The sequence below is a fragment of the Caretta caretta genome, chromosome 2 (genome assembly GCF_965140235.1).
Source record: "Caretta caretta isolate rCarCar2 chromosome 2, rCarCar1.hap1, whole genome shotgun sequence".
Classification (NCBI taxonomy): domain Eukaryota; kingdom Metazoa; phylum Chordata; order Testudines; family Cheloniidae; genus Caretta; species Caretta caretta.
The window spans coordinates 116,858,539-116,874,453 of NC_134207.1; positions in this window are offsets into that span (position 1 = coordinate 116,858,539).

Below are 15,915 nucleotides of genomic sequence, written 5' to 3' on the forward strand. Positions count from 1 at the left end.
CAAAAGGAAGTACTTTTTCACCCAGTGTACAGGAAACCTGTGGAACTCATGGACAGGGAATATTGTGAAGGCCAAAGTTATAACAGGGTTCAAAAAAGAACTAAGTAAGTTCATGGATGTTAGCTCCATCAATGGCTATTAGCCAAGATGGTCAAGGATGCAACCCCTGCTCTGCGTGTCCCTAAGTCTCTGACTGCCAGATGCTGGGACTGGATGATAGATTACTTGATTATTGCCCTGTTCTGTTCATTTCCTTTGAAGCATCTGTTATTGGCCACTGTCAGAAGACAGGATACTGGGCTAGATGAACCATTGGTTTGACACAGTATGGCTCTTCTTATGCTCTCATATACTGGAGGTAGCGCTGGTTGGGAATTTTTTGATTAAGTGATTTTTCATTGGAAAATGCTGATCCACCAAACCTGAAACTTTTTGTGGAAATGTATCCATTTTGAATAAATCTTTGTCAGGAAGGTTTTTCAAGTCCAGGATGGAATTTCTAGTCAGAGAGACCTCTCCCAAGCTAGCCAATAGCCTAGTGGTTAGGGCATTCAGTCCTGAAATGTGGGACAGCCAGGTTCAAGTCCCTACTCTCTTGGATTCAAACAGAGAATTGAACCTAGCTCTTCCATGACAGATAAGTTCCCTGGTTATTCAGGGGTTAGTCTCTGTCACTCTCTCCTGTTGAAGCTGTTCCACCTAATATACATAATTAAATATTTATTGGACCAGAGGGAGTGCGACTCTAAATCCGAGCAGTGATGGCACTCACATGGGCTGGGGAAGCCCCACGCTGATTCAAGCCAGTACTGTATGCTTCTGTATGCTTCAAATGGGGCTTCAGAAGAAGTTGGTACAACTTTTTGAGGCTTTCAGTAGTGGAATAGACTGTGCCGACAATGTTGGTACAGCAATTTTGAGGCTTTCAGTAGTGGAATAGACTGTGCTGACAATGTTGGTACCAAGGTCGTCAGTACCAAAGCAAGAGTTGTCAACACTGGTACCAAGTACCCACAGGAGGTGCCACAGTAGTAGAGACCACCTAAGGGTGCTCATTAGGGGATGCTGTTTTGGGAAGGAGGACTGCTGGGAAAGTAAGGGGTCCACATGACCCAGAATGGGAAGTGTATCTTCGCATAGTGAGTCGCCAACCTAATGAGGAGGGCTTTAAACTAGGTTCAAAGGAGACAGATGACAAAAGCCCATAAGGTACACATAAAAAGTCACCTTAACAGAGGCTAGATGTTAGAATTACAATATGGTCATGGGAGCAACAAGAGGGAAATAAATGGGGGAATCTGCTCAACATCTTAGATGTCTATACACAAATGCAAGGAGTATGGGGAATAAACAGGAAGAACTGGAAGTATTAGTCCATAAGATAAATTATTACTTAATTGGCATCACAGAGGCTTAGTGAGAAAAATCTCTTGATTGGAATCTTGGTATAGAGGTGTGTAACTTGTTCAGGAAGGACAGGCAGGATAAAGAGGGAGGAGGTGCTGCATTAAACATCAAGAATTCACTTGTTCTGAGGTCCAGAAGGAAGTGAGAGGCAGACCATTGAAAATCTCTGAGTAAAGATAAAAGGGGTAAAAAATAGGAGTGAAGTTGTGGTAGAAGTCTACTATAGGCCACCAAATCAGGAAGAGGAGGTGCATGAGTCATTTGTAGAACAAATAACAAAAGTATCCAGAACATACGACCTGGTAGTAATGAGGGATTTTAACTGTCCAGACATCTGTTGGAAAAGTAATAAGACAAAATACAAAACTTCAATTAAGTTCTTGTAATGTATCAGTGACAACTTTTTGTTTCAGAAAATGGAGAAAGTAACTGGGGGACAGCCATTTTCGACTTGAGTCTGACCAACTTTGAGACATTGGAGGTGAATCAGAAGTTGGAATGCATTTTGGGTAAAAATGATCATGAAATGATTGATTTTATTATTCTAAGGAAAGGAAGGAGTGAGATCAGCAGAATAAGGACTATGGATTTTTAAAAAAGCAAATTTTAAACAAACTTAGGGAACTAATAGTTAAGGTCCTATGGGAAGAAAATCTAAGGGAAAAAGGAGTTCAGGGAACCTGGCAGTTTCTCAAGGAGACAATAGTAAAGGCACAACTGCAAACTATCCTGATGTGAAGAAAAGATATGATGAATAGTAGGAGGCCAAGTATGCTTCTAAATATTGCAGATGACACCAAGGTAGGAGGGGTTGCAAGCACTTTGGAGGACAGGATTAAATTCAAAACAACCTTGACAAATTAGAGAACTGCTATGAATTCAACAAGATGAAATTTAATGAAGATAAGTGCAAAGTATGTCACATAGAAGGAAATATCAAATGGAGAATAACTGGCTCAGAAACAGTACTGCTGAAAAGGATCTGGAAGTTATAGTGGATCACAAATTAAATATGAGTCAACAATGTAATGCAGCTGCAAAACAGGCTAATATCATTCTGGGGTGTATTAACAGGAGTGTTGTATGTATGACACAGAAGGTAACTGTCCGGCTCAACTTGGCTCTGCTAAGTCCTCAGCTGGAGTACTGTGTTCAATTCCAGGTGCCACATTTTAGGAAAGATGTGGACAAATTGAAGAGAATCCAGAGGAGATCAACAAACATGATAAAAGGTTTAGAAAACCTGGTGTATGAGAGAGGTTAAAAAAACTGGGCATGGGTCATTTTGAGAAAAGAAGACTGAGGAGGGACCTGAAAACAGTTTTCAGAGATGTTAAGGACTATTATAAAAAACCATGGTGATCAATTGTTCTCCATGTCTATTGATGGTAGGACAAGAAGTACTGGGCTTAATCTGCAACAAGGGAAATTTAGGTTTGATATTAAGAAAAACCTTCTGACTAGAAGAGTATTTAAGCTCTGGAGTAGGCTTCCATGGGAGGTTCCCGTCATTGGAAATTTTTAAGAAAAAGTTTGGACAAACACCTGTCAGGAATGGTCTAGGTTTACTTGGTTCTGCCTTAGCACAGGGGGCTGGCCTTGATGACTTCTCAGGGTCTCTTTCAGCCCCACATTTCTGTTATTCTATGGATATTTTCACATGCCACAGGGACCTAGGTCAGGCCTTGTGCTACTCTAGTGAGAAGAGACATGTGGCAATCTATGTCTCTTTTTTTTAACAGGTTTCTTAGATGGAGACCTGTCCTGTGTTTTAGAAGAGCTGTGTTGCGTTCAACCCTATTTTGCTGATGAAGAGACTTTAGAAATGGAAGAAGCAGAGGAGAATTTCTGAGGTGCTGGGGCTCCAGAGAAAGTTATAGCACTCACATGACCAGAAAATTTCTGGTGAAAGACTGTTCAGATCTGAGTGGATCTGGTTTACCCAGATCCAAGGCTGGCCTCATCAACTTGTCCAGCAATAAAAGCTTTAAGATTCATAGACTCCAAGACCAGAAGGGACAACTGTGATCATCCAGTCTGATCTCCTATGTATTACAAGCTGTAGAACTTCCCCAAAATAATTCTTAGATCAGGTCTTTTAGAAAAAACATCCAATCTTCATTTAAAAATTGTCAGCGATGGAACATCCACCATGACCCTTGGTAAATTGTTCCAGCCATTAATTATTGTCACTGTTAAAAACTTGCATCTTACTTCCAGCCTCCATTGCTTTTTCATTCTTTTAGAAAAGAACCAAGAAATAGAGCATTGTCAGTGAAACAAACCAGACATCTAGTATACTCATCATTGAGGGGTATAGCAGCCTTGATTGAGAGGCAGTATTTGAACCCAGGTGATTATTGCTCAGCCATCAGTGCTGAAGCCCAGTACCTGGTAACTAAAAGACAGTGAAAAAACTACCTGGAATGGAAACCTAGTAAAAAACTATCCTAAGCTAACCAGCTAACTACTAGTCTTCAAAAATTTCAGTTGTAATAATAAGTGTGCAAAAATCAGGGACACTGTTTCCTCAGTTCTGTCTTGCCACCACAGGTGGTAAGGGTCAGTTGGTCTCACTTTGTGCCCTCGAAGGGTGGGGGCACCTGAGGGCCCTCATAGCATAGGCATAGCCCCAATGGATGTAGCCAGACAGCCAGCCCCACCTCTCAGACCAGCATTGCTAGGAACACAAGGGAGCCAAAACAACAGGGCACTTAACATCAATTCCAGCACAGCCTTTGAAGCTGTGAGAAGCACAGGTGTGCTGCTACAATGTGCCTCTGGGAACATATACAACGATTAGGCTCCCAGCAGACAGAGAAGCTGTGACAGACATGGCTCTTAGCCCCTACTAAATATCGTGATGCACACACCCCAACATCCTAGGTGGGAAAATATTTACCCTAATAAAAGGAATGTCCAGTAGTTGAAACTTATTGTTTCTCTCCCTTGCAAGTGTAAACTACTCTTGCGAGAGCTGGCGTCGCCCAGACAGACCAGCCCGAATTTGGCATAAGAAAGGAGAAAGAGAATAAAGGAGTACAGAGGTATAAGTATGGGACCTACAGCACCATGATTTTTGAGTGCTTTTCACTATCTATCTGCTGGTCAGATAAGTGACAGCCTCCCAAGGCTTCTGCAGCTAAGAGGGTCCCTAAGCCTTGTCCCTTATTCGTCTTTCCGCGGAATTGAGTGACCGATCCTGGCTTGGCACCGCTGGAATCGAGAGATGCAAGGAGGGTAAGAAGCACCCACACCTGATCTCCTACCTTTAGTGTACACATATTTTGAAATAGAGCTCTATACTTTGTTTTCTTTCTTTGGGATTGTGGCTTCAGTTTTGTAACTTGTTTGTGTGTGTAACATCTCTACATTTAAATAAGTAGGCACTAGCAATTTTGTAACCACATGATTAGAATCTAGTTTAATAAATTTTGGTAACCATTTGTGCATAAGCCTGACTTGTTTCTCTGGTTTACTGTAAAGCAGCCAACACAATTAAAGAACCTCAGCCGTTTTGGCTATAAAGCCTGGCCATTAGGTGAGAGTACTAAGAGCCTAGCGTTGAGTTGTGCCGCCTCCACGGGGCAAACTCTTGGGGCGCCTGTCAGTCAATCCTGACTGCCCACTGCGAAAGAGCTCTGAGCTCTAGCAGTTAAAGTCACGGGTGTGGAGAGGCTCTTAGTGCTGTCATTGGGGCACCTGTCAGTCAGTGTTGACTGCCCACTGCGAAGGAGCTCTGAGCTCTAGCAGTTAAAGTCACAGGTGTTTAGGACCTTGGGGCATCCGTCAGCCTAGCCCGGGCTGCCCGCCGCGAAGGGACAGTGCGTCCTAGCGGTTAAAGTCACGGATGGTATAAAACGGGCATAGCTGGCACCTCACCAAACATCCTTGGCCATCGGCTAACAATGGACACTACTGGCAAAAAGAATCCTGTCTTGAGTGCATTCGCACATAGAGTGGAATATATCTATGAACAAGCGCTTGAAGAAGAATCTGAAATTTATTCCACTTTCCCCAAACTGAAATAAGGATAAGTTGTCTTTACGGTATATCCACAAAATACATGTTATTTGATTTCATCCTGTAAATGTACAGTTGACATTTTTACTCACTATTCTTCTATATTGAAAGATCTCCAAGAAAAAACTTGCATTATAAATAGTATAGTAATATGATGATTGCAACATTGTCTATGGTTATCAAATGATGATGAGCAGGGGACGCGCATAACTTCTTCTGAAGCACTCATTTTTCAAAATGAAGGAAGCCAACTGCATAAGGGAAAGGCACATAGATCCTGACAAATCTGTAGGCACTAGAAAATGTAAACAAAAAGTTGCAGTGACTGATGTATTAATGTAATGCTGCGAGTGTACTATATTCAGAAATTTATAACTGTTGATGCTTTTGTGTCAAGTCAAAAGAGCAAGTATCATGATTTCTGCTATGTTTGACATTCTCTATATTTTCTACTTAATTTTAATCTCTGTATAGTACTCAGTACTTGCTTTCTATGAGAGAAACAGAATAAGTAGGACTCCCACAAATGGGATAATACATTTGAAGACAGCTGACCAAATAAAAAAGATAGCAGAGATGAAAATTTCTTGACATTTTTATGAACTCATCATTTTTGCCATTTAATGTATAAAAAGAAAAACCTATTTCTACTGATTGATTACTTTAATGAATAAATGTACTCAGTGATTTGGTGGTTTGAGTGGATTAAATTTCCCTTGCTGGCAGGAACTGGCCTTAAATGAAAGTGTTTTGAAGATCAGTTCATTTCTCCCCCACCCTAAAAAAAGATAGAAAATCAGTCTGAATTTCAAACCACTTTGATCTCTGTGTATATTTTATAAACTATTACCTGGTCCCCTGTGAGCCCCTGTGGAGTAAAAACCAATTACAGTACCTCAGATTGTGCGCTCAAGTAATTTTAAAAGCAAATTTTTCAAAATGTCACTGATATGTTGAACACCACACTGTTCCTTATAACTAAAACCTCCTTCTTATGCATAATATTTTCTTCCTTTATGCAACGCAAACACCTTCCATCATCTTACCCCATCCACGCACAGAAAATAAAGAGCTGGTAATGATAGCATCATGGACTGTTTGGAGACAGGGAAATCATTCAAAAGAGTTAGTGATCAAAAACTAAACAAAACAAAACAAAACAAAAAAAACCAGAAAAGCTGCATGTTTTTGGAAGATGAACTGCAGGAGAGGATAATTTCCTGTTTGTGGCTTTGTTTTGATACTGCTAAACCGGTGCCCAAAAGCATGAAGCTTTTGTGCAATGTTGCTCAATGTGAGGTTCTCAGCATTATGGCTCCTGTTAGATTTGCATGTGGTTCTCTTTCAGTTCTGAGTAATGTATCAAGTGATGCCCTGTAACATGCATCATGTGATATCCTGATGTCAGTGCAGCCATTTTCTTGTGTGGGGGAACTGGCAATTTCAAACACACAGACTTGTGCTCATATCTACATATTCTCATGGAGACAGACACACAAGCAGATGAATGAATGTGTATTTACATTGGAAGCTAACTGAAGTACATGATGATGCCCATTGTAATCATATTTTAGAGTTCAGAAGTTGCTCTAATGGGAAAATATGTAATAATTACCACATCATCGAACATCTTTATTCATAGTTTTGTATTCTAAATATGTTTGATTACTTTGTGACTTCATGATCGAGTGCTTCTTTTGCTCGCGTGCTTTTTGAAAGTTAAATGCTACTGCTCTAGTGACTAAATAAAATATAAAGAGCAAAATGCAGAGACATAACATTTTTATTTTTCCTATAAGCATTTGTTTCAAGGGGCTTCACTATGGTATAACCTTGTAAAATTACCATATACATAAATACAGATTGTATCTTTTTTCCTTTAGTCATATGCTCCATGTTTCATTCAGCCTTGTTTTGTCTCCTGCTATCTGCTGCAATTGTCCTTATGCAGCACATGAAACATCTCAAAACAGCAGAAGTTTTGAAATCTATCATATAAGGATGGTAGCTCGATAGAGAGGAGGCATCCTGAATTAATCTTTCTTCATGTCTGAGGTTTCAACTTTATATATATATATACACACATTTAGTTATAGTGCCATAGCTTTATTGATTATTTTTCTCTTAACTTTCCTATTTTGGGTGGGTAGAGTGAAGGATGTCTTCTAGTTTTATTAATGTCTAGGTGCAAAAACTAAATTTGTTCCAGTGTTGTCTTGTGGCCACTTTATGTCATATCAGGAAGTATTTACAGAAACTTCAAAAATGGCTGTGTGATGACTGAAAGATGTTGAATTAGGCCAGGTGAGCCCATTCAGCCAATTAAGCAGCAAACAGGGGAGATGTAAGGCTGAGTGGAGGTTGCTAGTTAGAAGGAAGCTCACCTGTGAGGGAATAGGCAGTGGCTTCTATAAAGCCAGGGGACCGGCAACAGCGAGTGATTCTTTCTCCCTGAGGTAAAGTGAGATAGGAACCCATGAGAAAGGGTTTACTGATGAGACCTAAGAGAAAGGAGCCTAACTAGGAAGGCTGATAAAGGAAAAGCTTAAAGCAGCACTGTAGGAAATAGTCTAGGGAAGAGAGCAATAGGGCTGATGAAGTCCCAGACCTTAACTGCTTGCCACAGGGCTGTGGACTGGAACCCAGACTGTGGGCCTGGGTTCCCCTACCATCCACTGCAGTGTGGTGTTGCTTGGAGCAGTGAATGGGAAGACAGTAGAGCCACTGCAGAAGTGACATAGTCAGGGCAGTGTATGTGAGGACTGCCTGATGCCGCTTGTGCAGAGGGACTTTGAAAGACTCCCACAAAAGGGGAAATCAATGTGACCTGGCTGGCCTGCTGAGTCATGGAGCAGCAGTACTGCAAATCCATGAGCTGGAGGACAGCTGCACTGGTGGAAGAGAAGAAAGCGGGTGCTGAACGGGGCAGAACTAATCCCCAGAATTTCCCAAAGGGGGTGAGTAGAGAGCAGCCTGTGATAGGCTTGACCTAGTAAACTGGGATTGTGTCAGTGATGTCAGTAGAAAAAGATTTCTCATAAAGATTGATGGATGCTATCTTTCCTTTGCTACTGGTTAAGTCACTGGGTTCTCCAAAAGCTAGGCAGCTGCAATAGTGTTATGTCATGAGGCCTTTGATATCTGAAAGTAAGTAGCCAAGAGACTATAAAGAGAGCAGCAGAGCCAATTTACAGCTACAGATAGTGATGATACAGAATCTCATCCAAAGCGGTATAAGCAATGCCTGCCTTGATGAATTTCGAACTAATGCCATTTTATGAAATGGACCTCTGAACAGAGGAACTTCTGAGAGCAACTTCACATAATTGGCCAACTAGCATAGGCTGACATTGTAAGGCTCTCCGCAGGTTATCACCAGAAGTACTACCTTTGTGTATCAGGGCTGGCAGTTAGTCGTACACAAAGGTGTGCAGCATCATAGTGGTACAGCACAGAGACATGGTGCTCAGCAGTGCCAATGTAAGTCAATCAGGTACTCACAGCTGCTGTGTTCAGAGGTACCTATGATTTGTAAATTGAGATTAAACTCTCTAATTTCTCGTCATTTCATTCAAAGTGAGATTTTTCCCACAGTAACCCTCAGAAGTCCCAACCATCACATCAGATGATCCAATGAATAAGACAGTCAAAGTTGACACGCAGATATAATTCTCCACTGGTGCAGCTCCACAGCTGGTAGCAGGGGTGGAAGCTGCGGCATAGACAGTTCTTAAGTAATCTCATCACCACGTTGCATAGACCAGTTCTAAGCAGAGTTAGATGATCCAGTGGTTAAAAAAAAAAAAACAAATTGTAATTCTGGGAGATTCCCTAAAATCCTTAGGATAGACACTTCCTAACCAGGAATGATACTAAGATGTGGTTCTTACTGTATTGTAGAAATAGACTAAAAGGCTACAACAGTTATAAACAGAAGTTGGAAGAGATGTAACAATTCATTACATATGCTCTAGAAGGAAGCCCAAATGTGGCAGGCTAAAAATTTACGCTGAGTAGGCTTCTTGAGTAGATAAAAGCAATATATGGATACTTCAAACAATGTCAAATAAGACAAATAATGGAAGGAAACTAGTTTTTGTTTTTTTTAAATTGGTCACGTGTTAGAGTCCTTTGAGACTCAACTGTGTCTTAAGTGTAGACTAAGACTGATGTCAAATCGTACCTCAAATACACGTTTTCCTTGAGGATGCCAAAATAGAATTTGATGCAAACCCTGAAACTACTTCTGTTATACCGACAGTGTTTGGGACCAAATGGGAGTTGCACCATCTTCTACAAGCACCGAATTTGGCTTTGTCGCTACAGTTTCTAAGTGATCCAAGGATAAACATCTATGTTTCAGAATGAGCACCACTGTGTGTGCTGGCAACATAACCAGATCCTCACTTTAAGGGGAACACTGAGGGCATCTTTCATCCTGGGGCAAACACAGAGCATTGGAAAGATGTTATATTACAAAAATTTTGCGACAAGCTGCCATCATCTCCTGCAGGGCAAATACAGGAGTCTTGTGTTGAAGACGAGCCATCAGAGTCTGCCTTAGGTGCTGACAGCACTTCTTTAACACATTTGCTTCTCTAACACAAGCCTCATTCCCAACAGCTGCTACTGATCGAGATGCTACTGAGAGGGCATCTTCTCTTTGTTGGCTGCAAGGCAAAAGCAATCCTGTTGAAAACATGGCCTGGTGTCTTATGGGGAGAGGGATAGCTCATCTGCTTGCTTAGTGACTACATACACATCTAATAGTGATCAAAGAGTGCTTCTGTGTAAGTCTTAAAGAAGACCAGTTGATCTTTTCTAGAATCAAAAGAGAAAGCTATAGTATGATCCAGCCAGGTTTGTTTTATACATTTTAGCTTCCTGCCATCTAGTGTATATTCAGAATGCATCTCCAGCACAACATGGGCTATACAGTCTGTGACAGGGTCGGGCCAGATGGCTACAGGAGAGTAATAGAAGGCAGATATATTAGCCCCAGGTTAAGTAGGTCCCTTTTCCCTGGGTAAGGAACAGGGAAGGTTCCAGAACAATCAGGAACCTTCTGGAGACAATTAAGACAGACAGACGGATTAGAACACCTGCAGCCAATCAAGAAGCTGCGAGAATCAATTAAGGCAGGCTAATCAGGGAACCTGGGTTTAAAAAGGAGCTCACTTCAGTTTGTGGTGCACATGTGAGGAGCTGGGAGCAAGAGGTGCTAGGAGCTGAGAGTGAGAACGCGTACTGTTGGAGGACTGAGGAGTACAAGCATCATCAGACACCAGGAGGAAGGTCCTATGGTGAGGATAAAGAAGGTGTTGGGAGGAGGCCATGGGGAAGTAGCCCAGGGAGTTGTAGCTGTCACACAGCTGTTCCAGGAGGCACTCTAGACAGCTGCCTTCCACAGGGCCCTGGGCTGGAACCTGGAGTAAAGGGTGGGCCCGGGTTCCCCACAAACCTCCCAACTCCTGGTCAGACACAGAAGGAGTTGATCTGGACTGTGGGTTCACGAAAACGGCCAAACTGAGGGCTACCGTGAAGCTCCAGGCGAGCAAATCCGCCAATAAGCGCAAGACCCACCAAGGTAGAGGAGGAACTTTGTCACAAGTCATAGAACAAAGAATAGCATTAATCCCAGGTAATGTAGCACGTTACTGAGCATGTATGCTGAAAATAACCTCATGTTTTCATCACAGGAGTCTGTAGTATGCAAATACTGCATACCCCAAAGAACAGCCTGCAGGCAGTGATTCAGTTATAACTGTGTTTGCTTTCAAAAACTTAGATGAAAAAACCTAGCACTTATTTCCCTCTAACTAAAGGGACAAACAACTTATATTTTCTATAATTATAGTATCACATTCACAACCAATAAACTACGCCAAGACCATATTCAGTCTTGGTGTACTTCCACTAAAATTAGTGGAATTATTCTAGGAAATTATCATTTATTTGTATTTGGCAGTGCTTAGGAACCCCAAATCTGGACCAGAATCTCCAATTGTGCTAGGCACTGTTCAACCAAAACAAAAAGACTGTTTTTGCCTCAAAGTACTTGTTGGGTCAATCAGCACTGGAGTTACTCTAGCTATGATTTGGTCCATTCTGTGGCTAACATTAAGCTCTTCTCCTCATTTCCTTACTGCTGAACCCCATTGAACAAATCAACTTTAGGGTTTTTTTTTTTCCTTTAATGAAACCACTTTGTCTTCCAGAATCAAAGATAAGGGATGGTGAATTTGATCTAGGGGGTATGAGCTGAAAAGATGATAGAATACAGCTCTTCTAAATCCAGATAATGTCCATTAAACACAAGTCTATCTTTTCCCTCGTGAGGGAGGCAATCATTGCCTGACACTTGGAATTTTCCTCTCTATAACAACCAAATTAATTATCTTTGTTAGGATGTCAGATTTTTTTGAATATAAAACAAAAAAATATTTTTTTAAGTTGTAAACTGGCCATGATCCAAAATCAGACCCTCCCATCCAAAACCAACTCTGTTTTGGCCCTAAATCTCCTGAAAATAGCAGACAAGTTTTTGGAGTTATCAAGCCCTTTTCTAGGTTTGGCTCTGCAGCTGAACTTCAAACCAGAGCCACAACCTAATTGGGGCCCAAATGTAACACCATGCATTCCAATGGAAACCATATCAGAAGAAGGGAGAGAGAAAATAAGGAGTGAGGTTTTGTTAGTGGATTTGATGATGGGACAAAAGAATCCTACTGCCACCCTAGCACCAACAGAATTAAGCGCATGCTTCAGTGCATTGCTGAATTGGAACCTATATGTGTAAATGACATCAGCCTTCTCTGGAATGTAACAAATCTCACTTGTTCTACTTCTGGGACTACACTTTGGGAGTAAGGGTGTTGTCAGTAGAGAAGGAGGATTGCCATTTTAAATGTTCTTAGGCTAAAATCAACTCCTGGCTGTTCAAACAGCCTGAAAAAAAAACACCCTACCTTCAAATTAAGTCTTGTTGTTATGCAGTGCAAAAAGACAAAGGCTATTGATCTTAACTTTAGTGTTATTTTTTTTAATTCACCTGATAACTGCCTGGAAACATATAGCTTTGACAGTACTTAGCATTAAATCTTAACATAGATTTGGGGCTAGAAGCATATTTTTTGCTATGCAGTACAGAGCGGGGCAATTGAGAGGAAAAGTTGGTGGCATGGGGGAGAGATGGAATTCACAGGGACGGAGAAGAGAGATGTCTGTTACATGATATGTACACACCAGCCCACATAAGACCCTCTATATTAGAGTGTCAGAGAAAAGCCAGGGCCACATCTGACAGGAAGGGGATGGTGCTGGGGAACAGCTGTTTAGGCAGCATGCTCTTCTGGAGAACCCACATTTTCCAGCAGAAGAGTCCATGAAAGTAAGTGCTGCTCAGAGCAATGCTAACTTCTGCATCTTGCTTTCTATTCCCAGTTACACCACCCCATGGAAGGAATAGGGATGTACAAGCAGAGGAAGATGACTACTGGTTAGCTAGGTTTCAGAGTAGCAGCTGTGTTAGTCTGTATCCGCAAAAAGAAAAGGAGGACTTATGGCATCTTAGAGACTAACAAATTTATTTGAGTATAAGCTTTCGTGAGCTACAAGTACTCCTTTTCTTTTTACTGGTTAGCTAGGGAGCCAACTGTACTGCCAGTGTTGAAAGGGACAGGCCTGGAAATCACCTGCAGATACATGCATTTCGTTTGCACCCGAAACTCTGAGTTACTTTAATCAAAGTTTTGGTTGCTCATGTAGAATGGGTCCCATACTTGCTACTGAATGGTTGCCATGCAGTTAGTATGCAAAGCTCTTATTTTTCTTTCAATTTTAAAGGTTTATAGTGTATAAATCTTCATTTTTAATTACAAAAGGAACCTTCTACTTCCTTTAGCAATGGGCAGCAATAAAATATCTACATAAATGCATTTATTTAGCTTACAAGATTTTCACTGAAGAGAACACTTTGGGCTTTTTATCTCCTGGCTGTCAATGAAACCCTTTCAAATGTGGGGAATTGCTAATCCAAAACCCACTGCATGGAAGTGAAGAAATCAAAACCTGTTGCAGCTAGCAAAAGAAATAGAAACCAACTATATATAGGGTGTATGCACTTTTTTATTTTTATATATACATACTGTATGTATATTAAAAACACAAAAGTTAAAAGAACATTGTCAAGCACTACAAAAAATAGGAAATGCCAGAAGTAAGCAACCTTACTTCAGCCTCCTTGTTTATGATAGTCTTTAATGTGTGATATACTCTTTAATTACATGATCACATTTTTTCCACAGGATTCCTTGATAAATATTTGCTCAGAAGTGAAGAGAAACTGCCATTCTTTGTGCTAATTATTAAGATTAGATTAGGAAAGTTCCATTGCAGGAGTTGGAAATAAAATCAAAAAACCATATTTCAACAACTATACATTACTAATAACGTAAATGTCTACAGGGCAAATCCTACCCCCTCCATTTCCCTATGGATATATATGAATAAATAAGTAGTGTAACAGTGCAATTCCATTGTGCAAGGTGGAAGCATGGGATGCACAAAGGGTCTGTTGTGGCCATTCTGTTTGAGGGACACAGAGGGAAGGTGGGCTGGAGAAGGAGTAGAGTCAATCAATCTTAGATTGCATATATCTACCATAAAAACCTCCCTGCAGACAGAGTACATGGATGTGAATGTTACTGCAGAGTTCAGAAGATAGTAGAAGGATTGGTTTCAGAGTAACAGCCGTGTAAGTCTGTATTCGCAAAAAGAAAAGGAGTACTTGTGGCACCTTAGAGACTAACCAATTTATTTGAGCATAAGCTTTCGTGAGTTACATCCAATGAAGTGAGCTGTAGCTCACGAAAGCTTATGCTCAAATAAATTGGTTAGTCTCCAAGGTGCCACAAGTAGAAGGATTGTTTCCCAACTGTAACTACAATAGGTTTGGGCCCAGGTTCCGCACAGGGCAGATGTTTTGCCCCATCTGTATAACAGATATAAAATACAGACACATACCAGAGAAGGTATTTGCAGGATAAAATGTAATACACTAAGTAGAACATTGCACATGCTATTGATAATAAAACCAGCATTTAGCATAGATCAATAGATGAGATACACAATACCTATTTATATTATTTTTCAGAAGCTTCAAACAATTAATGCAAGAACTATTTTGAGACTTAAAGTTGCATTGACAAAATTATGGTACAGCTAACAGCAATATGACACACTAGGATTTTCTGGCATGGAAAGCTCATTTTAACAGATACCAATGTGACATACATAAAGCTGTCAGGCTTTCTCCAAAGGACAGTCATCCACTTCATGTTTCAAGTGCTAAATTAATTATATTTGACATTTAATTTATAACCTCAGGTATTTTAGATTTAAAACTTGACTATGATAACAGCAGATTAGAGCAGTGTTCCATTTGACAGAATTGATTTTTTTTCAAGTTATTTTCATTGAGTCTTGATACAGATTGTTGTTGTGTATCAAGCATGCATACAGGACATTGATACCTCTAAGCAAAGTGTACTTCATCATATCCCTCCTCCCTCACCCCCCCTGTGGTGAATTATTTTACTTTGGGTCAAGTTTTTTTTGCAGATTTAATCACAAAGCTCCACCTACTGGAATGATGGAGAACTGTGCATGAGAAAAGACAGGATTACAAATATTGCCAAGCAGCCTTTCGGTCAAGAGAAAATCATTATAAAAACTATAACCAATTATGTATATGTAAATAATCTGTAAAGTCTCCTCTTCCAAACACTTGAAAGGATTTAAATGGGGGGCAGGGAAGAAATGAAAATAAAAACAAAGACTAGAAACAACTATTACAAATCTTTTAATCTGGGTGAAATAGAAAGCCCATTTTTTATAACTGTCACAGACAGATGTAGTGTGAAATATTTAATAATATTGCATGTTTATATGGCTTTCATCCTAAAAGATCCAAAACATTTAAACTATATACTTACAATACAACTGTATGTAACACATAGGTACATCTCTATTACTATATTGTTTGTTTTTCAGCTCATGGAGAGTCACAAATATCACTTTTTTCCGATGTATTTCAAGCATCTGAAACAAATGACTTTTAAAATATACAGGGATGGAATATTTAACAGCTGTGCTGCAACTTAACAAACTCTTCACAAATACCGCATGTAATTTACTGACTGCATTGAAATGCCAGTAGAACACTGGCACACCAAAACCACAGCAGAAACCAAAACTGAAGAGTTTAAAGCTTTACAGTTAAAACCACTGCCAAGGTAGAACAATTTTTCAAACTAAAGTGCAATTTTATAAAAATAATCTGAACATTGCCTTTTGTCAAAATATGCCTTTGAACTATAAGGGTGCTTGCCAGGCACACCTTTCTCAGGAGAAGTGAATGGAAGTTATGTATCAGTATGGCAGAACTTCTCAATTCCTATAAACAGGGTCCTATAAGATTGCTAC